This window comes from Oryctolagus cuniculus, chromosome 5 (genome assembly GCF_964237555.1).
Source record: "Oryctolagus cuniculus chromosome 5, mOryCun1.1, whole genome shotgun sequence".
Lineage (NCBI taxonomy): Eukaryota > Metazoa > Chordata > Mammalia > Lagomorpha > Leporidae > Oryctolagus > Oryctolagus cuniculus.
This window is the reverse complement of record NC_091436.1, coordinates 35,737,429-35,763,344: the sequence shown is the minus strand read 5'-3', so window position 1 is coordinate 35,763,344 and position 25,916 is coordinate 35,737,429. Positions and strand designations below refer to the sequence as shown.

The window sequence follows — 25,916 nt, the reverse complement described above, 5'->3', positions numbered from 1 at the left end:
ATGAGTCCAAATCTCTTCATAGGCAAACGACCTAGAAACACTATTGGCTTCTCCAAATTGATTTATAAAAGTCATATAAAGACATAATTTAGATTATAGTATATTGAAATCAACTCATTTTTAAAGTCCTGTGTACAGTTCTTTGACAAGTAACACAACAGTCAAACAAAGGTGGAGGAAAGACTTCCATGTTTTAATTCAGGACACCACACTTTGATTATTTGAATCCTCTCTTGTCGTACTCTTCTCAAAATCTCTTTTTATTTTGCATTATCAGCACAGCCCTTAGCAAAATTTCTTGCGAATCTTCAAAATTATTAAGCTCACAGGCATTTTATTCACCCCATCTCCATAAGAATCATGAGATCTAATTGACAAGAATGACTGCCTTTCTCCTTCTTTCTTGCTTTCACTGTCACTCTTTCCCTCTCCCTTTCGCTCTCGCTCTTTCTCTCTTCCTTTCTCTAAAGAAACAGCTGTCCTCTAAACTTGATCTCATAAGATCCTGTTTGAGAAAAGAAGGGAAAAAATTTCAACCAGTTCTCTCTAATTAGATGAACACTGTATATAAACAATTAAGAAGTCTTTTCATTCTTTTGGTTGACATTTCTACTGAGGCCTTAATTGCCTGCTGGATCTGAAGGGTTCTGTGCTTTTTTTAAGCTCCCTGTGCTCTTGGCCAAGGACTCCCTGGGACACGCTGTGAGTAGCTTCAGAACACCAGCAGCTCTTGCTATTTTAGTCTGTGTTGCTTCTTAAAGTTGTAATTAATTTGAATGATCCTAAAATTCAAAATTATGACAGTTCCAATATATAATAAGGATAAGTTACATTTAGTCTTGCCAAGAAAGTCATGGTATATTTAGCAGAAGGGCAAAAAACTCCATGCAGTGACAACGAATGTCTCAGATCGAAGCGGATCACGGAAGCCTTGATAGGACTTAACCTGTCTTTGTAAGTAATTTGTGGAGCACAACGTACTTACTAAATTAACTGTGTTTTGGGCTTTAATTGTGTATTCTCTCGGTAGTAATGTCTCTTGTATTTGTTTTGGTTTTTGATCTAAAAGTTCATTCACGGACAAAATTGGTAGACAAAGCCAATTTTAACCCATTCACGTACATATAAATGATATACACACCCACAGAAGATATTATTTCATTTTTATTCTCAACCAAATCACCATGTTAAAAAATTAATATTTGTATTAGATTTTTCTCTTGCTCACTTGTTCTAATTTATTTTCCTCTTTAATTTGGTTTTACTTATAATATCTAGATATCCTACAGGATTTTCTCATTCTTCAAATTATAAAAAAGTATGTGAAGGGGAAAAGGTTTAAGGAATAAATAGCGAGCATCAAATATGTTGCAGTTTCAGCTTTTCTTTCTGATTGATTGCATTATTAGAATTATAAACATCGAAAAGAGAAAAAATATTTGCACATGCAATCAATGTCTTTCAGGCACTGATACATTTTTACAAGATCTTTCCAAAAATTACTCAAGATTTGTATTTTTGGACTATGTCCCTTTGGGTTTGTGGCCATTTTATCATAAATTATTTTTTAGAAAAGGCATTTATTTATATTAACTAGAATAATAAGAATACAATGAAAGCAATGAAATTTAATATAAAGTAAAATCTCTGTATTTAAATGCTGACTGTGTATTGTTATTTGGACTTTTGATAAAATATTTTCTTTGAGTTTCTGGTTCTTAATGTATAAAATGGGATTATAAATAATAATAAGCCCTATAGAGTTGCAATGAAGACCAAATAAGTACAAGAATATTATTAAAATGTATGTTTGCAGTTTATATAAACACATAATTAATGATTAATATTCTGTGCTGTAAAAATTGCTTATTGCTTAATAGAATTAAGGGAAAGGGTATGACCAAGTACGTGCAGGGAGGAAATGCATAAGTTATATTTTTGCTTCCTTTTCAGCTTTTCATTATTATGTTCATACTTATTTTTAAATTTGATATGCAGGAATAGGTTTTATTGGGCCTTTAATAAGTAAGCAGCAGTTGTGAGGAAGTAACAGGATTGTGTTTAAAGGACTGTGTTCTGTTGCACCTCTGGCTAGCTTAGTGTGGTCATAGAAGCCACATTAGAGTTCAGCAGTAACTAGTTGTCTCGTTGATGAGATGGGAGCAGTACATTGGAAAAGCTGACTATCTGCACATACTGCTCCGGACTGTGTGGGAGAACAAGTAGGCACACTCCATGGTCAGCGCCTGTGTACACTGAGCACCTGCAGAGGCACCAGGGGCCCCCTCTTCTTGGTGGGCCAACCGTAGAGGGCTCTGCCCGGGACAGTCAGCCAACAAGCCTTGGACTGGGCTCTGGACATTTCAAGAGGGGATCATGGGTGCCTGACGGCCCAGTGAACTTTCTCAGGGCTGTAGGACTCAGGAGGAAAGCAAAGTGACTCACTGGCAGTGCTCTGGCGAGGGTATTCGCTTTCCTGCACATGCTTCAAGGCTGAGCAGCAACAGTGCCCACTCTTCACACGTCACAGGATGCCTTTTGCTTCTCTTTTAGAAATTGATTTAAAAAAAAACCCCTTTGAGCTATACTTTGATACATTTCACTATTAAAATTATGATTCCAAAGTATATCTTTGCATTAGTACTTCTTGAAGGTATTTCTTCCAGTATACCCTCTAGAATATTGGCAACGCATAGCTACAGCAGCAAAAACAAAAGAAACTAAAATGCTGCAGGTTTAGGCTTTTAGTTGACATTTTGAATCTTTCTCCCCAATCCCTGTTCCTTTTTTTAATCCTTAATTTACATTTGTAATATGAGTTTAGTATGGGTTGCTTGCTTAATGATATTAGTTACGGTCTATTTTGGTTTTGTGGTATGTCCCATAAGTGAATGTCTTCAATATTCTTAAGTAAAAGTAAAAAAGAACACCCTGTCATTAAAAATACATCAGCTCAATTTTTTGTCAATTTCCTTTCTTAAGAGTACAATCCATGCTCCTCAGTTCAATTTTGCTTTCTCTACATGTTCCATTTTTATTTCCTTCAAATCCCAAAGCTTTGTATGCTTTCTTTCAAGCATGCCTACAATAAAGCCATCTGTTGTCCAAGGGGTCGTTCCTACATGAATCATGCTCTGTCAAAATTTTAAGGTTATAAATGTTCAGCTAATTGAGCAGTCTGACTAGCTGAATACTTGTAAGTGCTTTATAATATCTTTCAACACTTCAAAAACCTGGCCCACTTAGACTCCAGAATCCCACAGCAAATGGGACAAGTTATTCACATGGATTCTTGCTGATAAAAGTAAAAACATGTTTATGAATTTCTCTCAGATTTTGGAATAAAATGAATGCAGCTCTACTCTTAAATATTTATTTTCGAGCTATGTCTGTATTATGCCAGAGCAAGTGGTTGGGAGACTGAAAACTTAGCCAACCCACCCATTATTTTGACTAGTCTGCATTAAACAGCTAACTGAACTTGTTTTTGCTCATCCTCTTGATTGGATGTTTTGGCACCATGGATGCATACAGTTTCTAAAAAGAAATCAGTCAGTCAGTCTGTTTCTCTCTCAATCTCCTTCTCCCTTTGAATTATTTTCTTTTTCTTTAAGAAAAGTGATGAGACACTGAAAATGAATGTACAAATAAATAAACACATAACTTACATGGCAGCTTAAGTCACCCATTCCATGTTCTTCCTAAGATTACAGTACATTCCTGGGGGGCTTATATTCCCATGTCTCTTCTGACTTCAAGTTTCATATTTTACAGGATTCTGAGTCTCAATGTTGTGTTAGTTTCATCCTTTCTGTCCTGCATCAATTCAAACATGGAACTCGGCTCTTTCCCTTGATTCTCTCAAAAAAAAAACTAGATCTGCTCAAAGAAGTATTTTTCATCATAGCCAATTTTACAGAAAGTTTGTTAGTAATAAGGTCATTTAAGTGCAATAATAAAACCTTTAATATTGACAATTTCCCTAATTAAAAGTATGTTGGCATTTAGCCATATCACATGGAGTAGACTCCATCTAGTAGTTTGCATAATATTTCCACTTTGTCTAACCAGACCAAAACTCACCTGAGTTTCCAAGGCACCTACAAGCATCTACTAGGTGCAGATCTTCTAAGTATTTCTGATATTATCATATTCTGTCCTGTGATGATTTCTGCAAGGGGAATGAGAGGTATTGAGAAGTTTTACTTCACTCTTTTTTTTTAAAGATTTTTATTTATTTGAAAGTCAGAGTTACACAGAGAGAAGAGGCAGAGAGAGAGAGAGAGAGAGAGAGAGAGGTCTTCCATCCATTGGTTCACTCCCCAGTTGGTCGCAATGGCTGGAGCTGCACCAATCCAAAGCCAGGAGCCAAGAACTTCCCCCATGTCTTCCCATTTGGGTGCAGGGCCCAAGGACTTGGGCCATCTTCTACTGCCTTCCCAGGCCATAGCAGAGAGCCGGATCAATCCGAAGTGGAGCAGCCGGGGTACTAGAACTGGTGCCCATAAGGGATGGCGGCACTGCAGGTGGTGGCTTTACCCTGTATTCCACAGCACCAGCCCCTTTACTTCACTCTCAAGAAATACTCATATGTCAACACACACACACACATATGCATGCTTCCTGCCCCACACTCACCCTCTTTAGGAAGCTGAAATATTTGTTAGTTTTTGACTTCAAGAAAAAAGTTTCCTTGGATTCATTTCTATTAAATGTTCAAAAGCTTCAAATTAGTATAGATAAGTAATATCTCAAAGGGAGTTTTTAGTTGTCCTCTAATCTGGTGCTGGCCTATACCTCTGACCTTATCCTATATCATGCCACACTGGCCCTCTTTCTGTTCCTTGAAGAGCAAGCTCATTCCCACAATATGACCTTTGTACCTTCCTGTCTCTGTGCCTCTTAACGTGACTGATTTATTCTCCTGTTGTAATTTACCTTATCTTAAATTTTTCCTTGTTTCAAGTGACCATCTGGATTAGTCTGGTGATGACATAATGAAAGACCTGAGGCTGGGTACTTTATAAGTAAAGAGGTTTATTTGGCTCATGATTCTGGTGGCTAGTGGGTCCAAACAGCATGAAATCTGTGTGTTTGCAAGAGTCTTCTTGCTGTGTCACAATATGGCAGAGAAACAGAAAGGAATGAGTGTAGCTTTGCATTATAACAAGTCATTAACTCACTCCACTTCACCAGCCTCAATCCCTTCCAAGAGTAGTCACCATGACTTGATTACCTTACACAAAACCCTACCTCTTCTTTTAAAAATTATTGTTTGTACTTATTTGAAGGGTAGAGCTGAAGAGGAAAATGGAGGTGGGAAGACAGAGAGAGAGAGAGAAAGAGAGATCTTCTGTCTGCTAATTCGCTTCCCAAATGCTCACATCAGCCACAACTGGGCCAGACTGAAATCAGGAGCCAGGAACTCCATTTGGATCTTGAAGGGATCCAAGAATTTGAGCTATCATCTTTTGCCTCCCAGAGTGTGCATTAGCAAGAAGCCAGATTGGAAGTGGAAGCAGGACTCTATCCCAGGTGCTCTGATGTGAGATGAGGATTTCCCAAAAGGCAACATAACCAGGAGCACCACAACAGCTGCCCATAGAACCTATTTCTTTTTAAAGATTTGTTTATTTATTTGAAAGAGTTACAGAGAGAAAGGGAGAGACACAGAGATCTTCTATCTGCTGGTTAACTCCCAGATGGCCACAATGGCCAGAGTTGGGCCAAGTACAAGCCAGGAACCAGAGTTGCTTTCCAGTTGCCCATGTGGGTAGCAAAGGGCCCACCACTAGAGCTATCTTCTATTCCTGTTTCCAGACCATTAGTAGGGAGCTGTATTTAGACTGCAGGAGCTGGGACTCAAACCTGCACCCATAATGGGATGCCAGTGTTGCAGGTGGTGGCTTTACCTGTTACTTCTTAAAGGTTCTACCAACTCAACATGCCACACTGGGGTCCCTGCTTCCAATCCATAGTAACACCTGCTCATCTGCTAGCTGTGTCTCTCAAAATCTCTATTAAAATGAGGTTTCTTTCTATAAAAGGAATTAACACTCTGAAGTTACCTCTAATTTTTCATTGAATATTCCCAATTCTTTGCTCTTCAATATCCTGAATCCTTTTCTAAATTCTGATGTATCTCTAGGAGTTGGAAATATGAGTGATAGTGAGTGCTTAATATATTTTTAAAGCTTTTGTTTAATGAATGCATTTTTCATAGGTACAACTTTAGGAATATAGTGGTTCTTTCCCTCATACCCACCCTCCCTCCCCGACTCCCGTCCCACCTCCTACTTCCTCTCCCATCCCCTTCTTTATTATGGTTCATTTTTAGTTTAATTTTATATACCAAGACCAATTCTGTGTTAAGTACAGATTTCAACAGTTTCCACCCCCCCACACACACAGCATAACACATAGAGTACAGTTTAAGAACAAATTTTGCAGCTAATTCTCATAGTACAATTCATTTAGGACAGAGGTCCTACATGGGGAGTAATTGCACAGTGACTTCTGTTGTTCCTTTAACAATTAACACTATTATTTATGACATCAGTGATCACCCGAGGCTCTTGCCATGGGCTGCCAAGGCTATGGAAGCCTTTTGTGACCACAGACTCCATCAGTATTTGGACATAGCCATAACCAAGGTGGAAGTTTTCTCTTCCCTTCAGAGAAAAGTACATCCTTCTTTGATGGACCCTTCTTTAAATTGTTTGAGAAGTGTAAAAAGTTAAGTTTACTTGATGACTTTTAAAAAGCACAAATTAAACTTACCATATTTTAAAGGACACAATGTCTATCCCACAATAGTTTATATTAGTTGGTAAGGATTATAATTATTATTATAACTAGGACTTCCTGGTGCTAACTTGACTATAAAGATTTATGTGTTCAAATTTATAATGTAAATGTTCAAAAAATAGTATGTCTGGGAACTAAAATAGCCTAGTTAAAGATTAGTATCATGGAATTCTAACTCAATCTTCCCCTTTAGCATTTGTGGCCATATATACTCAGAAATCTATCTTGCACAATATTAATGACAAATCCACATCAGCAATCATATTTATTGAATCTCAGATGATGGGTTTTTTCTATAAGTTATGTCTCCAGCCTTATCCTAAGAGTAATTGGTTACTTCATGTTTTCATTAACAGAAAAAGGAGGTAAAATTAGATGATCTCTCAGCATATGCAGTTCATCACCTTCTTTTTTCCTTCTTCTCTTCTCGTCAATTATTACACAGCTTGACTGGGATCAATCTCTTTCTTATTCTTATTGTCAAGTCTCTACTCAGTGATACCTTGGATTCCTAATGCTCTTTGGCTCAGGGGGCATGGGTGCCACATCTCATTGGTTACTGATGATAAACAGCACAACAAAACTCATACCTTAGCCATCTACTCAAAGAGATAAAGAGGGATAGCTGACCATTTGTATATACCTCTTTGAAATATTTCCTGAATGTTGAAGAACCATGTACATCAAATTTTTTCAAAGAAAGTAATATGTCATTTATAATCAAATCAAAGTTAAGGTTGTATTTACGATAGACCAAAGTTAAAATTAAAGTACCTTAGAATGAAACTGTTGAGACTCTTCAGCAATCAATATATCTGATTTAGAATTCAATTACCTTGTTCATCAAGGTACTAAAATTTATCTTCTGTGTTTCCCTTGTTCTCAGTTGTGTTCAAATTTTGCTTACCATGGGGCAGATTACCTATAAGAACATCATAGACTAGAAAGAGATCTGCTTCACTGGTATGGGAGCCTTGGGTAAATCAAATTTAATTTCTCTTAATTAGATTTTTAACCAATTAATTCTAATGCCTCATAAAAAGTTACAAAAAGTACCAGATTCATTCCATTTCCTATAATCTAGAGAAAAACTTTTTAAAGAAACTGCAGAGGTAAATCTAAGTTACTATGTAAATTAAAACTTTTTTTGTGTTTAGAATTTTCAAATACTTTAAGTAATTAAAATAAATTAAATGTGCTATATTTGTGCCTAAAGAAGACTTTTCTAACACTGGTTACACAAATGTGAGGATAAAAGGATGATTTATTCCATGTGCAGAGATAATCCACTGTCTTGTTCCCAGGTGTGCTCTTGGCAGAGCCTAAAACATTTAGCTCTTGGTCTAGACTTTGGGAAAAAATATAGAGGTATAGATAGACAAGAAGTGGAATTTAAAAATGAGACAAATAAAAGATGTGTTTAAGAAGAAAATAGAACAACTGAAATTTATTATGTTTATATGATACAATCAGTATTATCAGGAATCTATGGATTCTCCTTGAACAATCAATGGGGTCCATGTACTCCAAGAACTTTAATATAAATTGTGAGTATGCATTTTTGGGGAGTTGAAAAACAAATTATACTTTCCACCATATTTTCAAAGAGGACCTGTAACTTAAAAAGGCTGAGAAGAACATAACACTTGGTCAACAGGGTATCAGAAATCAAGTATCATAAATATGAAAGACAGTTAAATTGGTATTTCTCCTGTCCTTATCTTTAATTATACTTGATATTTTTCATTCTAATATTAAATATCATATCACTTAGAGCTAAACAGCTGAAATGTGTAAGGATAATTTAGTGAGGACTCAAGAAAGAGCTCTTAGAATGAGTAAAAAGTAAGAAAACAACATTTATCAGAAATGATAAACAAAAAGTAAGGTTTAATTAAGTGGGAAAAATATACTACTGATTTTATATGCAGAAAACTTTAATAAAAAGATACAAAGTACATGTTATTCCTCCCTAGTGAGTTTTGCTTTGCTTGGTAGCAATCATCGATTTTTATTGAAAATTTACCCAGTGCCTTACAGAGTTCTATGCATATACTGAGAACTCACAACCAACCAATGAAGGAAGGAAAATTTTTCCTTCGTTTTTCAGATGAGAGCACACTAAGTCATGTTGGTGGATCAAGAAGAACTTCCAAGATGATATATCATTGACATTGCATTTTAAAAAATAATCTGATAGGTTTTAAGAGTGATGTGGAGTTCAAGATGGAAGAAGAATAGAGAAATGGAAGAAAATTCTCATGGGAGAGATTGCCAAACATAGGAAAATATTGATGAGGAAGCTTTGAAATTTTGCCTTCTAAAAACCTGCAGTAAAAGCATGATTTTCAGTCTTGATGAAGTTTTTCATGAAGTCTGGGGAATGGATAACATATTTTGTTTTTTTGTCCAAGTTTCCTTCAACTCTGATTCTTCAAATGCTAACATTTAAATCTCCATTAGGAAAATTAACATTTAGAATTTATAAGTAGGTCAATAATTGTAAACTTTCTTAAGAAGTTTATTTCTTGTTTTTTTCAAGAATGTTCAACAACTCTTTGAGGAAAATGAAACATGGAAAGAAAATACATCAAAAGGAAAAACTTTAAGGGGAGGAAATGGTAACACTGCTTTCCTGCAAGATAGCAACAACCCCCTTTAAAATATGAAATAACAAACCAAAACAGAATGTGAAATAATCCCATGCATAGATCTGAGGATTTATTAAAAGTATAAGACTAAGAGGTGAGCATTTAGTGCAGCAGTTAAGATGCCGCTTGGGACACATGGATCCCATATTAGAGTGCCTGGTTTGGCTTCTTCCACTTCAGATCCAGCTTGTTCATACATACCCTTGGAGGCAGCTGAAGACTACTTAAGTACTTGGGTTTCTGCTACTCACAGGAGAGAACCAGATTAACTTCCTGGCCCAGTACTGGTTGTTGTGAACCTTTGGGGTAGAGAACCAGAGGATGAGAGATATTCATTCTCTCTCTCTTTATTTCTCTCTCTCTTTCTATCTCTCCTCTGCTCTCTCTCTCATCCTGACTTTCAAATAAACAAAATAAAATAAATTTATCACAAGGAATCCAGCCAATCCACTTTTGGGTATACTCCCCAAGAAATTATAAGCATGAACACACACAATTACACCCATAGCAGTAGTATTCACAATAACCAAAAAGTAGAAGCAACCCAAGTGTCCACTGATCGGTAAATAAACAAAATATGATAGGTACACACAATGGAATGTCATGTAGCCTTAAACAGGAAAGAAATTCTAACACGTGAAATAACACCGAGGAAGCTTGTATGCATTATGTTAAGTATACATCAGTTCTATATGAGAAAAGAAGTTTTGGAGATGGTGATGGTGGTTGTGCAACAATGTGAATGTACTTAATGCCACAGAACAGTATACTTAAAATGATCCAAAAGGTAATTTTATATCATGTATGTTTTATCTATGCCTAGTGATACAAATGCATGTACTATGTATTATACAAATATGTGCACTACATATAATTAAAATTTTTATATCAAAATAAACATTTTAATTTTATTTTCCATGAGCTTGTTGAAGTATCTTCACATTTATGAAATAAGCATCTAATATATACAATTATATGTTATATAAAGACAACAGAGAGTACATTATTCGGTAATTTTTACTATTCAGCTGAAGCAGATTTTCTCCAGTATTTAAATACATGCACACAATTAAATTCCATTCTGATTAAGACTGGGTTAAAAATCATACATTTGTAAAACATAGCTGTTAATATATTTATGTATGTATGAACAACATAAATACTTTGCATGAAATTCCCAAATGCTATATAACTTGATTTAAATACGCTGAATGCATTATATGACTACTGTTATGCATCTCTTGATTATTTTTTGAGTAGAATCAACTTAGAATTTCATTATACAAATTGGAAATGCTGTTTGACATGGTTGATGACTAGTGGCTTACGTGGTAGGAAAATATTTTACTAGGAACTCTTGACTAGTAGGAAGGCCAATAAGATGTATTATCAACACTTTAAAATGGTGCCACATTCACAGAATGCACAGTTTAATAGATGGCTAACTATTTGACAAATCTTATTTTAAAAAAAATTAAATACACTGGAATGTCTCTATAATGTTTTCCAGGGATCTGGGAATTTTTTCTTTTGGTGATACATGATCCTCTTTGGGCCCTCAGCCAACCCTTTAAAAAATGAATATTAACTGCAGGAAAATGTTAAATGGAGTCATCTTGTGATGAATTTCTCAATCCAGTGTTTATTTTAAAGAGTTTAACCTAATATACAATACAGTAAAATTTTGCTTTTCCCCTACATAATGTATTTAAAAATTTAGTCCCTTAGAAAACATTATCAATGAGTTATAATGAATAACAAATCCATATATACTTAGAGGTAGAATTTTTTCAAGACAGTTTATTTTTTCATAGCTGTCCTGGATGGATATTTTAAACTTAAATGGATTCCATTTCTTCTAAAATAAAGCATCTTTAGAGGAGAAATTTTAAAGGAAACAGATGAAATTTCATTACCATGCATGTGGTCACACCTTGTCAGAATTTAGGTCCTAAATTTCACTGTGATATTGATATTCACACACATTTAAAGTGACATTATTTGGCAAAAGAACAAGTATCTAACTTGAGTTAGTGGTGCACATGGTGATGACTAACCACGTACTACAAGGTTAAAACTATTTCTAAAATCACTTGTTAATGTGATAAGACCAGGCTCATGTTTTCCCTAACCTCATTTTCAATTGCCCTTTTTGTTCAGCCAATAGGTGAGTAAATGTTTGTGACTGACAGATGTATTCTTTACTGAAATGAAAAGGACATGAGAGTGAGGTATTAACTGGAACAGTTTGACTCACACCTTCGTGAACATGAGTTCCTTATTTTACAATTGAGTAGTGTTTTTTGTACCCGGTTTGACTCTACATAAAGGATTCGATCTATGTGACGTGACTAACTGGATTAATCCTTAAGAATATATTTTTTTTAAAAAATTCTGTTCTAGAGACTAATTTATTACATATAGAATTATCTATGAGTGGTTCTTCCTTCTGCCCATTACACCCTCTCTCATCACTTCACACAGAAAAAAATCTGCAATGCTAAATAGCTTCCATCAAGTGCTTAGTCTTAACCTTTCTTTTTATTCTCACTCTTCAATGGTGTTCCCACAGTTGACAAGTCTTCTGGGTGGGACTTAGTACGTGTTTAACATCTTCCATTTTGATATTTCTTAAGTTTTTATGAATTAATATTATCAGCAACTGCCAAAAGTTATTTAAGATAATTTTGGTTCTATTTGAGCACCAAAAAAATTAAAGCTTGCCATGCTGTGTTCATGTTGTTATGCAATATACTCAACTGTATCTTCTGTCCTTGAGCTTTTTTTCTCCTGCTTTCTGTCCTTCCAATGCAGAGCAAACTCTGAAATCTTCATTCACTTTTCTGCCTCTCAGGAGCTATTCTTGGAACCTTACCCTGTGCATGCAGAATCCAGTTTATGGCCAAGGAGGGAATGAGACCCACTTGCAAACTTATCCCTCTCATCTGATTAGTTGCCTCAACATTGGGAACCTGGTTGACCTTGCTAAAATCAGATAAATGATTCCTTAGCTGCATGAGATCTCAATATTCTATTTGTGCTCCATCTTCATAAAATCAATTCAGAAAAGTGCCGAAGCAAGAGTTAAGCTCATCTCATATATTTTCCTGCTAGTGTGTCTGGGACAGCTGTGGAAGATGGCCCAAGTATTTGAGCCCCTGCACCTACCTGGGTGACCGGAAGAAGCTCCTGGCTTTGGCCTAGCCTATCCCTGGCCATTGAGGCCATTTGGGGACTGAATCAGATGATGGAAGCTAACTCTTTCTCTCTCTCTCTCTTTTTTTCTTTGTATTTCTGCCTTTCAAATAAATAAATAAATCTTTTTAGGAATTGATCATTATTTACAACCTGTTGTCCCAAACCACGAAAGTCTCCATCACAAATTTTATCCATGCTTACAGTGGTTAACAGGCAAAAACCAATTTTCTTAGCAATTACTGTATCATGATCAGAATTGGAAATCCTATAGAATTATTTTTTTATTTTAAAATCATAAGTAAAACACTGCAAAATTTACCCTTTTAAAATATATAATTCAGTAGTTTTTAGAATAGTTACAAAATCATGCAACCATCACCGTTACCTAATTCTAAGGTATTTCTGCATTCAAGAAACAAAAGAAAACAACAACAAAAAAACCAAACACATTAATAGTCACTTCCTGTTACTGTGCCCCCTTAACCTCTGGAAACCACTAATATACTTTCTCTCTATATTGATTTGCCTATGTTAGAAAATTTTTATAGATGGAACTACACAATATATGGTCCCTTGTAACTGGCTTTTTGCATTTAGCAGAAAGTCTTTAAGTTTCATCCACGTAAAACAATCTATTGGTATTTCATTATTTGCTATTGCTCAATGTTATTCTTTTGTGTGGATACAGCACATTCTTTATCGATCAGTTTAAGTTAGTCTCACATTTTGATTATTAGGAATAATGCTGGTATGAAAACTCATGTACAAATTCTGTGTGGACCTAAGTTTTCATTTATATTGAATATATGCTTAGTAATGCATTGCCAGATGACATGGTAATCCTGGGTTTAAATTTTTGAATAACAATCAGACTGTTTTCCAAAAGAAGCTGCACCATTTTATCTCCACTCTGCAGAGTATGAGGGTTCCAATTTTTCCATATTCTCATTAACACTAGTTATTCACTGTCTTTTTGGTTATAGTAATACTAAGGGTTAGTTAGGTACAAATAGTCTGGTTTTTTTTTGTTTGTTTGTTTGTTTTTTTGGTGGTGGTGGGGGGACAGGGAGAGTGGACAGTGAGAGAGAGACAGAGAGAAAGGTCTTCCTTTGCCGTTGGTTCACCCTCCAATGGCTGCCGCAGCTGGTGCGCTGTAGCCAGCACACCGCGCTGATCCGATGGCAGCAGCCAGGTGTTTCTCCTGGTCTCCCATGGGGTACAGGGCCCAAGCACTTGGCCATCCTCCACTAAACTCCCTGGCCACAGCAGAGAGCTGGCCTGGAAGAAGGGCAACCGGGACAGAATCCGGGGCCCCGACCGGGACTAGAACCCGATGTGCCGGCGCCGCAAGGTGGAGGATTAGCCTAATGAGCCACAGCACCAGCCCAAATAGTCTGTTATAGCATTTTCCTGATGGCATCCTTTTCTGTGTTTCTGCTTGTATTTTTTTTTTGTTTGTTTTTTAGAATTGTTTATTCAGATGCTTGCACATTTTTGATTTATTTTCCTTTGCATTATTGAATTGTGATATGTTTATATATTATATTCATTGTGTACTTTTTTGGTGATGTCTTTTGAAGAACACAAGTTTTTGATTTGGACTATGTCTAGTTTATCTTTTGTTGTTGTTGTTATTCATGCTTTTGATGTCATATATAAGAAGCCATGGTACATCCATTATCTTAAAGATTTACTGTTGTTTCTAAGAATTTTATAGTTTTAGCTCTTGTATTTATACCTTCCATCCATTTATGTTAATTTTTGTGGATGGTGTAGGTTATTAAGAGTACAATTTCATTCTCTGCATGAGTCATATATCTTTCCCAATATCTATTGTTGAAAATATTCTTTTCCCTGCTGAAACATCTTGGTACCTTTGTTAGAAATCAACTAACTGGAGCCGGAGCTGTGGCACAGAGCATTAAGACACGCTTGCAGCCAGTTTAAGTCCTGGCTGTTCAACTTCCAATTCAGCTCTCTGCTAATGTGCCTGGGAAAGCAACAGAGAAAGAACCAAGTCCTTGGGTTCCTACATCCACATGGGAGACCCAGGAGAAGCTTCTGCCTGGCCCAGCCCTCGCCTTTGAGGCCATTTGGGGAGTGAACCAGTAAATGGAAGATACATCTCTTCTCTCCCTCTCTCTCTCCTCATAGCTCTGCCTTTCAAATAAAATAAATAAATCTTTTACAAAATCAACTAACTATAAATGTAAAGGTTTATTTCTAGACTCCTATTATCCTGTTGGATTTTGGATGCATCCTGGATCCAGTATGTCACTGTCTTGATAAGTGTAGCTTCAAAGCAAGTCTTTGTATCAGGAAGTGGAAGTCCAACCCTATTCTTTCCCAAGACTGTTTTGGCTAATTTGGATCAGTTTCATTTCCATATGTACTGTGGCGTTAGCTCGATGACATCTGCAAAAATAATGTTACATTTTCAAGGGATTATTCTGAATCTGTAGATCAATTTTGGGAGTCTTGCTGTCTTTTTTTTAGATTTATATATTTATTTATTTGAAAGTCATAGTTACAAAGAAGGAAAAAAAGAGACAGAGTAGAGAGAGAGAGAGAGAGATCTTCAACCTGGTGGTTCACTCCCCAGAGGCCACAATGGCTGGGGCTGGGCCAGGCTGAAACCAGGAACTAGAAATTTCATCTGGGTCTCCCACATGGGTGGCAGAGGCCAAGCACTTGGACCATCTTCAACTGCTTTTCCCAGACGATTAACAGGGAGCTGGATCACAAGTGGAGCAGCCAGGATGCAAATCATTTTCCTTATGGGATGCTGGTGTCAGGTGGCGTCTTTACTGCTATGCCACAACACAGGTCCCAAGTATTGCAACTTAATATTATTAAGCTTTTCAAATCCATGCATGGCTTCCTGTTTATTTAGATCTTTAATTTGTTTCAACAGTGTTATACTTTTTAGTTTATAAACTTTGTGCATTCTTATTTGTATGGTATTATAAATAGAATTGCTTCCTTAATTGTATTTTCAGTGTGTTCCATACTACGGTATTAATATACTTGGCTTTGCATATTGATCTTGTAACCTTGCTGAAGTTGGTTAGCTCTAATAGTTTTTTTTTTTGAGACTTCTTAGGAGTTCCTTTCTTTCCTGGTTTCTCTCCCTGCTGTTCTCCTCTTAAACTCTATTACCTATAAAATGAATTTGTTTTAGATTTTCAAAAGTACAGTATGATTGAGCATAATTTTTTGCATATTTTATATTTGCCAATTCCTTGATTGGAATATATTTGAAACTCCAGATTCAATATTTATGGTGTTTTTGTCATTTACCAACATACGCAGTTCTCAGTGCAGTGAAAATTTTGTCAGTTGGGGTCAGCACTGTGGCATAGCAAGAAGCAGCCACCTGTGATGCAGCATCCCATATGGGCACCAGTTCAAGTACTGGCTGCTCCACTTCTGATCCAGCTCCCTGCTAATGCACCTGAGAAAGCAGTGGAAGATGGTCCAGGTGCTTGGGCTCCTGCAATCACATGGGAGACCTGGCGGGAGCTCCTGGCTCCTGGTTGAGGATCAGCCCAGCTCTTGCTGTTGTGGCCATATGGGGAGTGAACCAGAGAATGGAAGATCCATCTCTCTCCCTCTCTTTGTAAATCTGTTTTTTGAATAAATAAATAAACCTTTTTAAAAAATTATGTCAGCAGAAGTGCACATTCCCATCTGAGGTTGAAGGTGATATTCTGCCCTTTGACTTCAGTTCTTCTGTAGCGAAAAAGCATCCTTTTTGTGATCTTCTTGCATTTCTGTGGTAATTTTTTTTTTTTTTGGTGATTTTAGCATGGTCCTAAGCATGGTATTTAAATGCTGACTAATGTTCCTAAGAGCAAGCAGGTTGTAATGTGCCTTACACAGAAAACATCTGTGTTAGATAAGTTTAATTTAGGTGTAAGTTATAATGCTGATTCAACTACATATTAAATAATGCATTACTAAACAGAAGCATACATAAAACAAGGTTATGTATTGTTCATTTGATGAAAATATTGTGTCCAGAAATTTGCAGGAGCCTAACCCTGTTCTCCAAATTTCTGCTAGGAGCAATGATCCAGTATTTGCTACTTCAAGTCCAGAGAGACTTTTAGAAAATAACCATTGTGAATAACAAGAATTCTCTGTAAGTAAAATGATAATAGCAACAATATGAAATTAGCTAAAATTTTCTTAGTGTCAACTATCTGCCAGGCACTCTGTAAATCACTTATAAGCATCAGCTTCCTTAATTCCTATTATTTTATTTAATTTAAAAGGCAGGTATCATTGACTCCATATTTTAGATGAAATAGCCAAAGCTCCGTGTGAGGCTGGGATTTTTCTCCTTGGTGCACTACATTCAGAGCCTTGCTTAGTAAGAATATTTCTTGAGTGAAGATATCTTTAATGTTGCAGCCTATTCTGTTTGAACTTATGGATAAGTTCTTTAATATATTCCATAGTTATTTTTGTTTTGCTCCTAAGTAATAATAATAATGATTTATAATTTATTGTAACTATTTCTGATCCATTCTAACCATGTTCATGTTTAGAATTTTTACCCTCAGTTTGTACCATTTTAGAAATCTGGAATTTCTATTTAGAATATGTGAGGAATAGCTCTTTCAAGGAACAATGATTATTAAGTACATGATTGAGCTCCCAGTGACTCTGAAAGTGATGGATTTCGGCCGGCGCTGTGGCTCACTTGGCTAATTCTCCGCCTGTGGCGCCGGCACCCCAGGTGCTAGTCCTGGTTGGGGCGCCAGGTACTAGCCTCGGTTGCTCTTCTTCCAGTCCAGCTCTCTGCTCTGGCCTGGGAGGGCAGTGGAGGATGGCCCAAGTGCTTGGGTCCCTGCACCCACAAGGGAGTCCAGGAGGAAGCACTGGGCTCCTGGCTTTGGATCTACGCAGCACGCCGGCCGCAGACACCGGCCATAGTGGCCATTAGGAGAGTGAACCAACAGAAGGAAGACCTTTCTGCCATTCTATGAGTCTGCTGTGTATCCCACTTCCCATATTGGATTGTTCTCTCCTTCTTAATTCTTATTTATTTATTTATTGACAGACAGAGTTAGAGAGAGAGAGGAACAGAGAGAAAGGTCTTCCTTCCATTGGTTCACCCCCAAATGGCTGCCACGGTTGACACACTGCGCCGATCTGAAGCCAGGAGCCGCGCGCTTCCTCCTGGTCTCCCATGCCCATGCGGGTGCAGGGCCCAAGCACTTGGGCCATCCTCCACTGCCTTCCCAGGCCACAGCAGAGAGCTGGACTGTAAGAGGAGCAACTGGGATAGAACCGGTGCCCCAACCAGGACTAGCACCTGGGGTGCTGGCACCGCAGGCGGAGGATTAGCCTAGTGAGCCGCGGCACCGGCCATTTCCTTCTTAATTCTATCAGTCAGTATTAGCAGACACTAGTCTTGTTTGTGTGATCCCTTTGACTCCTAGACCTATCATTATGATCAATTGTGAACTGAAACTGATCACTTGGACTAGTGAGATGGCATTGGTACATGCCACCTTGATGGGATTGAATTGGGATCCCCTGTCAGGTTCCTAACTCTACCGTTTGGGGCAAGTCAGACTGAGCATGTCCCAAACTGTACATCTCCTCGCTCTTATTCCCACTCTTATATTTAACAGAGCTCACTTTTCAGTTAAATTTAAACACCTAAGAATAATTGTGTGTTAATTACAGAGTATTAAGTAGGACAAAAAAAATACTAAAAGGGATAAAGTATTAAGGCATTCGGATCTGGCTGAAAAGCCCATGAGAGTATTTCAGGCATGGAAAGCCAAGATACTCTGGCAAAGAAAAAAAAAAAAAACACCTAAATGAAAGATCTCTGCGAGTGAGATCCCAGTGGAAAGAACAGGCCATCAAAGAAGGAGGTACCTTTCTCTGAAGGGAGGAGAGAACTTCCACTTTGACTATGACCTTGTCTAAATAAGATTGTAGTTGGCGAACTCAAAAGGCTTCCATAGCCTTGGCAACTCATGACAAGAGCCTAGGGTGATTACTGACGCCATAAACAAGAGTGTCAATTTGCTAAGTCAACAACAGGAGTCACTGTGCACTTACTCCTCATGTAGGATCTTTGTCCTTAATGTGTTGTACAATGTGAATTAACGTTATAACTAGTACTCAAACAGCAGTTTACACTTTGTGTTTCTGTGTGGGTGCAAACTGTTGAAATCTTTACTTAATATATGCTAAATTGATCTTCTGTATATAAAGATAATTGAAAATGAATCTTGATGGAATGGGAGAGGGAGCGGGAGACGGGAGGGATGCAGGTGGGAGGGAAGTTATGGGGGGAAAAGCCATTGTAATCCATAAACTGTACTTTGGAAATTTATATTTATTATATAAAAGCTAAAAAAAAAAAAGAAAAAGAAAAGAAAGGAAGATCTTTCTCTCTGACTCTCTCTCTCACTGGCTAACTCTGCCTGTCAAAAAGTAAGAAAAAAAAGTGATGGATTTCCTCAAAAGGCATTTTTATCATCTATAAAGTAGAACTTTAAGGTCCTTAAAAATTCTGTAATTATTTTAGAAAAGCAAACAACTTTCTTATTAGTTTTCAGAAGAGGGAGAGTCATCTAAGTTATTGTTGATTTTAATAACTTTTAAAATATTTTTATCTAACAGAGAAACAGAGAGAGAGATCATCCACTCACTGGGTCACTCCTCAAATGCCTACAATGGTTGGGGTTGAGATAGGCTGGGGCTGAAGCAGGAGCCAGGAATACAGTCCAGGTCTCCCATGTAGGTAGAAGGGACTCAAGTACTTTATTCAGCATCTACTGCCTCCCAGGGACTATCCTGGCCGAAAACTGGAATCAGTAATTCTTGCTGGGTATCAAACCTGGGTCCTCCTGGACAGGGCAGAAATGTATTAACTGCTAGGTTACCTATCTGCCTCTCATAACTTTTTATAATGTTCCAAACATTTAAAACACTGCCCTAATGATGAACAAATTATTTTAAAGCTATTGATGAAGAAAACATGAAAGTTAAGTAACTCTCAAGATGCTGGCTACAGACATAAACTAAGTTGTCTTCATCAGCCTAGATTTAGATAGTGTTATTCCCCTTAAGCATTAATGTCACAACACATAAAACAAATTGTTATTAGTTAGAATTACAGCGCTTGATCAACTCAGTATTTATGGATTAGATATAAGCCCTCAGTGATTTATAATGCACAGGGTGGGGTTACATGGGGAGGAGTATTATGAGTATCTTCAAAAGGAGAGTGCTTGCTGAACAATGAAAAATAGAACTAAAAAAGCACATAATTTAAAAGCATAATTTCTAATTCACTTTGAATTCTTTCCCAGAGTTCTGTTGATTGCAATTGCTCACACCCATACCGAGTTTCCTATGGAGTTCAGGAAACAAGAGATCTAGGAAGATTGCTTCTAGGACTCACGGCAAGGTCCACTCAGGAAAAGTGGGCCAACCTTTCCTAATAATTAGGAGGTCCTCAAGTAAACATCAATTAATGGAGCTTCTTTTCTTAAATTCAAAACAGTCTGTTGACTGAAGCATATATACTTCTGTCTCAAACTATGAGAAGCCAGTTGTCTGCAAAAAGTGGAAAATTTGACTGTAAGAAGGAGAAACAAAGAAATCACAGTATTAAAATCCTACGGAGATTAGGCAACATTTTCGTTGAAAGACAAAAGTAAAGTCTTTGATGCCAAGAGGAACCAATCACTCAGGGAGAAAAGAAGTTGAATAGCTCTAGTTAACTTGACTTTGCAGATTTTGGTTCGAGGCCATCTCTGCTATCCTGGTCTGAAAGAAAGAAAGGAATCCACTGATGCTGAAAACTGCTGTGGGAACTGTGGTCTATGTCACAGTCCAAGAGAGCAACAGGTTCCAGAAAAATGAGATGAAAACAGTGAATCCTCTACCACATATTCTGCCTATAAAAACAGACAAAATAGGCACCATTAAGAGTGCCATTACAAGGTATCAATATTTGCATAGTAACACTGTGAAAAGTATAGGGAGAAGTAAGTACCTTGTACCTATATTAGAAACACATTCAGGGGCCAGTGCTGTGGTGCAGTAGGTTAATCCTCCGCCTGAGGCGCTGGCATCCCATATGTGTGCCGGTTCTTGTCCCGGCTGCCCCTCTTCCAGTCCAGCTCTCTGCTACGGCCTGGGAAAGCAGTGGAGGATGGCCCAAGTTCTTGGGCCCCTGCACCCACATGGGAGACCAGGAGGTAGCACCTGGCTCCTGGCTTCAGATTGGCGCAGCTTGGCCGTCGTGGCCTTTTGGGGAGTGAACCAACAGAAGGAAGACCTTTCTCTCTGTCTCTCCCTCTCACTGTAACTCTAGTTCTCAAATAAAATAAATAACAAAATCTTTAAAAAAAAAACATATTCAGTGGAATTTAAAGTCCAGTATTATTCTATATAACTTATTTCTTGGTTCTCTGCTATATATATTTTTAACTCATCAAAAGGATTCCCAAAGAAGACACTGTATTTAGGGTGTATGACATTTCTTTTATATAATAGTTTATAATGTATGAGTCAGTTGGAATTTCTTTTTTTTTTTTTAGGATTTATTTATTTACTTGAAAGTATGAGTTACAACATAAAGAGAGAGAGAGAGACAGAGAAACAGAGGGAGAGAGATGCCTTCCATCCACTGGTTCACTCCCCAGTTGGCCACAATGGCTAGAGCTGTGCTGATCCAAAGCCAGGAGCCAGGAGCTTCTTCCAGGTCTCTAGGTGCAGGGGCCCAAGGACTTGGGCCATCTTCTAATCTTCTACTGCTTTCCCAAGCCATAGCAGAGAGCTAGATCAGAAGTGGAGTAGCCAGAACACAAACCAGAGCCCATATTGGATGCTGACATAGCAGGCGGCAGCATTAACCACTATGCCACCATACCAGCCCCAACATCAATTGTAATTTCAAATGTTTTGAGGCATTTATGCTTAATATTATTTCTAATAGTTCATGGTTGCATAGATTTGAAGAGAAGTACTTAATAGTGGCATATGACAGGGATACATCAAGTATTTATGAAATAACTGAATGAATGAATATGTGTAGAGAATTTTTTCTTTTTCTTTTTTTTTTTTTTTTGGTGTATGTGTGTGTGTGTTTTGGACAGGCAGACTGGACAGTGAGAGAGAGAGAGAGAGACAGAGAGAAAGGTCTTCCTTTACCGTTGGTTCACCCTCCAATGGCTGCTGTGGCCGGCATGCTGTGGCCAGCGCACCACGCTGATCCGAAGGCAGGAGCCAGGTGCTTCTCCTGGTCTAGAATTTTTTCTTTAAATAAAACTATCTTTTGAATAATGTTAATTAATTAAAGCCCTTGCGATAGAATTGCAACTATATTGAGTTTCATTGCGTTTCTGTTGAACACAGTTACATAGTTGGTAGCACTTTGCTGTCCAGAGTTTCTGTAGAAGGAATGTTCTACATGGATTAAGTCCTCACTTGTTTCCCTGCCTCTATCAGTCATTCTCCTAATGATTTGTTAATGAAGAATTAAGAAGGAAGCACTGGATGAGACCCCAAGTCTATCAGGAAGAGTGATGTCCTATTCTATTACTATGGAGAGTTTCATTAAACTCTGTGAAAATGGGAATAATACCAAATTTATTTTCAAGCAGTTCTAGCCTTGAATAAATTGTGAAAAAAGAGAAACTATTTTTTAGATCTTACCCTCATTTTTTCCATTTTATATCACAGCAGCTCTTTCTTGCTTCCGTTGCCTACTTGTATCTGCCCCTTCCTGGGATCCCCAAGCTGCCTCCTCAATGCACTTGAACCCTCAATACTTACAGCACTCCATCTGGACCAAATGTGAGGTTGCCCTGTTTGCAAAATTTCTTCAAATTGCCCAACATCTTCCCATGCTTTCCAAAACTTTCTTTTCCCAAGGCCCACCCTCTCAAGACCCCACTATCTGCTTTTCAAGGGGATTTGCTAACCAATGTGACAAACTCGACCCCAGTAGGTAAAAACTCTGTTTAAGATATTCTGGAAGAAGGCTTTACTTATCTTGACAGTGATTCTACTGGAGAATGACATACATTCAGAAAAAATGCATTGTTCACAAATGTACAATCCAGTGAAAGTGGACACACACAGGTAACCAGCACCCAAGTTAAAAAAAAAAAAAAAAAAGGACATTACCTACAGCTCTAAAGCCCTTCAGGCATGGCGCTGTACACTCAAGATGTAGCATTCAATAGTATAATTGTTGATTTCCGTACTTTCTTTAATTGAATAATGTATTATGTCCTCTTGTATTTGGCTTCTTTCACTTAGAATTATGCTTGTGAAATTTCTCTATATCATCACATGTGTCTGTGAGGTATTCTCATTTTTGCCTAATACTCCATTGTGCAATATGACATGATTTACTGATTCATTCTAGTGTCAATTAGCATTTGGGAAGTTTGCAGTTTAAGGGTGTTGCTCCCCCTCTTCATGGAGGAACAACACTAAACCCTGCCTAGGCTTCATATCCGAGTCACGGCACCATTATGTCGCTCCCCTCTTCGTGGAGGAATGACACAGGACCCTGCGCTGTTCTTTTGTCTGCTCGGCCCTTCCCGGGTTTGCTGCTGGTTCTTCCCGGATTGGCTACCGACCCTTCCACCTCCGTGGAAGGGCGGTTCCCCCTGCCACTTTCCCCACTTCCGCGGGGGTACGGCACACCGCCAGCCGGCTCTCTCGGGGGCTGCACAGGTGTTCCTTCAGATAGATGTTCCCCTTAGATGTTCCTCGTGCATGTTGTCTCTCTCCTCCTTTATAGTCCTCTTCCACCAATCCCAACTCTGCTACCCACACGCCGAGTACGCTGCTCTCCTCCAATCAGGAGTAGGTCCTACAGTTTATTGGTTGAACTGGAGGCAGCTGTGTAGAAGCTGTTTCTCCCTTCTCAGCGCCATATTGTGGGAGAGCAGATGCATAGAATAAGTCTTAATTCCAGTAACTTAGTCTAGTCCGAGTTGCTCCCCACAAAGGGTATTATGAATAGTGCCTTGGATATTCTTTTATTGTTTTGTTTGGTTTACTTATTTTGTTTTTTTTTTTTTTTTAATGAGCATAACTTTGATTTTCTAAAGCAATTGCAAAGTTATATGGTACACATATTTTGGCTTTAATAGTTTCAGACTCACAAAAATTTTCCAAACCATTTAATTAGAAAACTGGTTTAACTGAATCCTCCCCAAGCTTGACATTGTTGGTCTCTTCTTTTCAATTATACATCTAGTGCTTCTTCATTATTTTTATTTTTTGAATGTTTTTAGATTGATGACAATGGAATTGAATATCTTTTCATATGTTTATTGGTTTGGTTTGGTTTTGTTTATTGGTTTTTTTTTTTTTTTTTTTTTTTTTTTTTGACAGGCAGAGTGGACAGTGAGAGAGAGAGACAGAGAGAGAAAGGTCTTCCTTTTGCCGTTGGTTCACCCTCCAATGGCCGCCGCTGCAGCCGGCGCACCGTGCTGATCCGATGGCAGGAGCCAGGATCCAGGTGCTTTTCCTGGTCTCCCATGGGGTGCAGGGCCCAAGCACCTGGGCCATCCTCCACTGCACTCCCTGGCCATAGCAGAGGGCTGGCCTGGAAGAGGGGCAACCGGGACAGAATCCAGCGCCCCGACCGGGACTAGAACCCGGTGTGCCGGCGCCGCAAGGTGGAGGATTAGCCTATTGAGCCACGGTGCCGGCCCTGTTTATTGGTTTTTTTAACACACTTTTTAAAAGTGCCTTTCGAAGATTTCTGTCCATTTTTCCATGTCTTTTGCCTCTCTGATTCATGGACTCTAATCGTGGGAGCACGGTGGTAGGCAAGGTAAAGGAAGCCTGGAAAAGTTATGTGGACATAGCGTTGTTTCTCTTCCTCGATTCTTTTTCCAGCCCTAGAGTGTTCTCATAGGTAACACAGAAACACAACTTATTTTTTTAAAGACTTATTTATTTATTTGAAAGTCAGAGTTACACAGAGAGAGGAGAGGCAGAGAGAGAAAGAGAGTCTTCCATCTAATGGCTGCAACAGCTGGAGCTGCACTGATCCAAAGCCAGGAGCCAGGAGCTTCTTCCAGGTCTCCCATGTGGCTGCAGGGGCCCAAGGACTTGGGCCTTCTTCTACTGCTTTCCCAGGCCATACCAGAGTGCTGGATCAGAAGCGGAGCAGCGGAGTCTCAAACCAGCGCCCATATGGGATGCTGGTGCTTCAGGCCAGGGCATTAACCCGCTGTGCCACAGTGCCAGCCCCAGAAACACAACTTCTGTCTTTAGTGATGTACACTCTTTGAATGAATACCCTACTTTTGAACTAATTTTTACTATACAAGTTATTCATTTATTATTTTTATCTTAAATTTATCAAAATAGTATTAACTTTTAGACCAAAAATAGTATTGACTTTTAGAGCTGTTGTTATTTTTTATCTTAAGACTGAGAAAAATCTGATATGACATCAAGATTTGCTGCATTGACACCAAATATCAAAGCGCTAGCAAGAAAAAAAAAACTGTAGAGAACCAGAGCAAGTGAGGGTAGAACTGAATAAACATCCCAGCTTTGGCTGTCATGTCTCTTGCCACAGATGCCACTGTGGTAATGGTAATGCATACTTCATGAGTGGTCACAGAAACAGAAAGCACAGCCTCATCAAAAGGAACACAGAGGAACGAGTGTGCTCGTAGCCTTTGAACCTGCTTGAGGAAGGGTCCCATTGGTGTTCCTCCCAAAAGAAGGCAAGCAGCAACACAGAGTAGCAACAATGCCATGTCCTTAATGCTGTTCATTGTGTTTTCTGTTTTTCCGAAACTTTTTACTTAGTCATAGGCCTCTTCTAAGTTCCTAGGTTGGTAACTACTTCTTTTTTTTCTTTTCTTTTCTTTTCTTTTCTTTTTTTTTTCTTTTTTCTTTTTTTTTTTTTTTTTTTTTTTTTTTTTTTTTTGACAGGCAGAGTGGACAGTGAGAGAGAGAAACAGAGAGAAAGGTCTTCCTTTGCCATTGGTTCACCCTCCAATGGCCGCCGTGGCCGGCGTGCTGCGGCCGGCGCACCACGCTGATCCGATGGCAGGAGCCAGGTACTTCTCCTGGTCTCCCATGGGGTGCAGGGCCCAAGTACTTTGGGCCATCCTCCACTGCACTCCCTGGCCACAGCAGAGAGCTGGCTTGGAAGAGGGGCAACTGGGACAGAATCCAGCGCCCCGACCGGGACTAGAACCTGGTGTGCCGGCGCCGCAAGGCGGAGAATTAGCC

At 38.4% G+C, this 25,916-nt stretch overlaps 1 protein-coding gene across 6 annotated transcripts in view; it reads left to right on the top strand.

The window, feature by feature from the left end:
* The first annotated feature begins 456 nt into the window (after positions 1-456).
* Positions 457-25,916, top strand: part of EYA4 (EYA transcriptional coactivator and phosphatase 4) — a 344,532-nt gene continuing 319,072 nt past the window's right edge. For 3 of the 6 annotated variants that reach the window (XM_070073546.1, XM_051854317.2, XM_070073543.1), the window contains exons 1-2: positions 457-954; positions 16,722-16,800. The gene's annotated coding sequence lies outside the window, so the exon portion shown is untranslated. The remainder of the gene's footprint in view (positions 955-16,721; positions 16,801-25,916) is intronic. The other 3 variants (XM_070073545.1, XM_051854315.2, XM_070073544.1) reach the window with 2 other exon arrangements.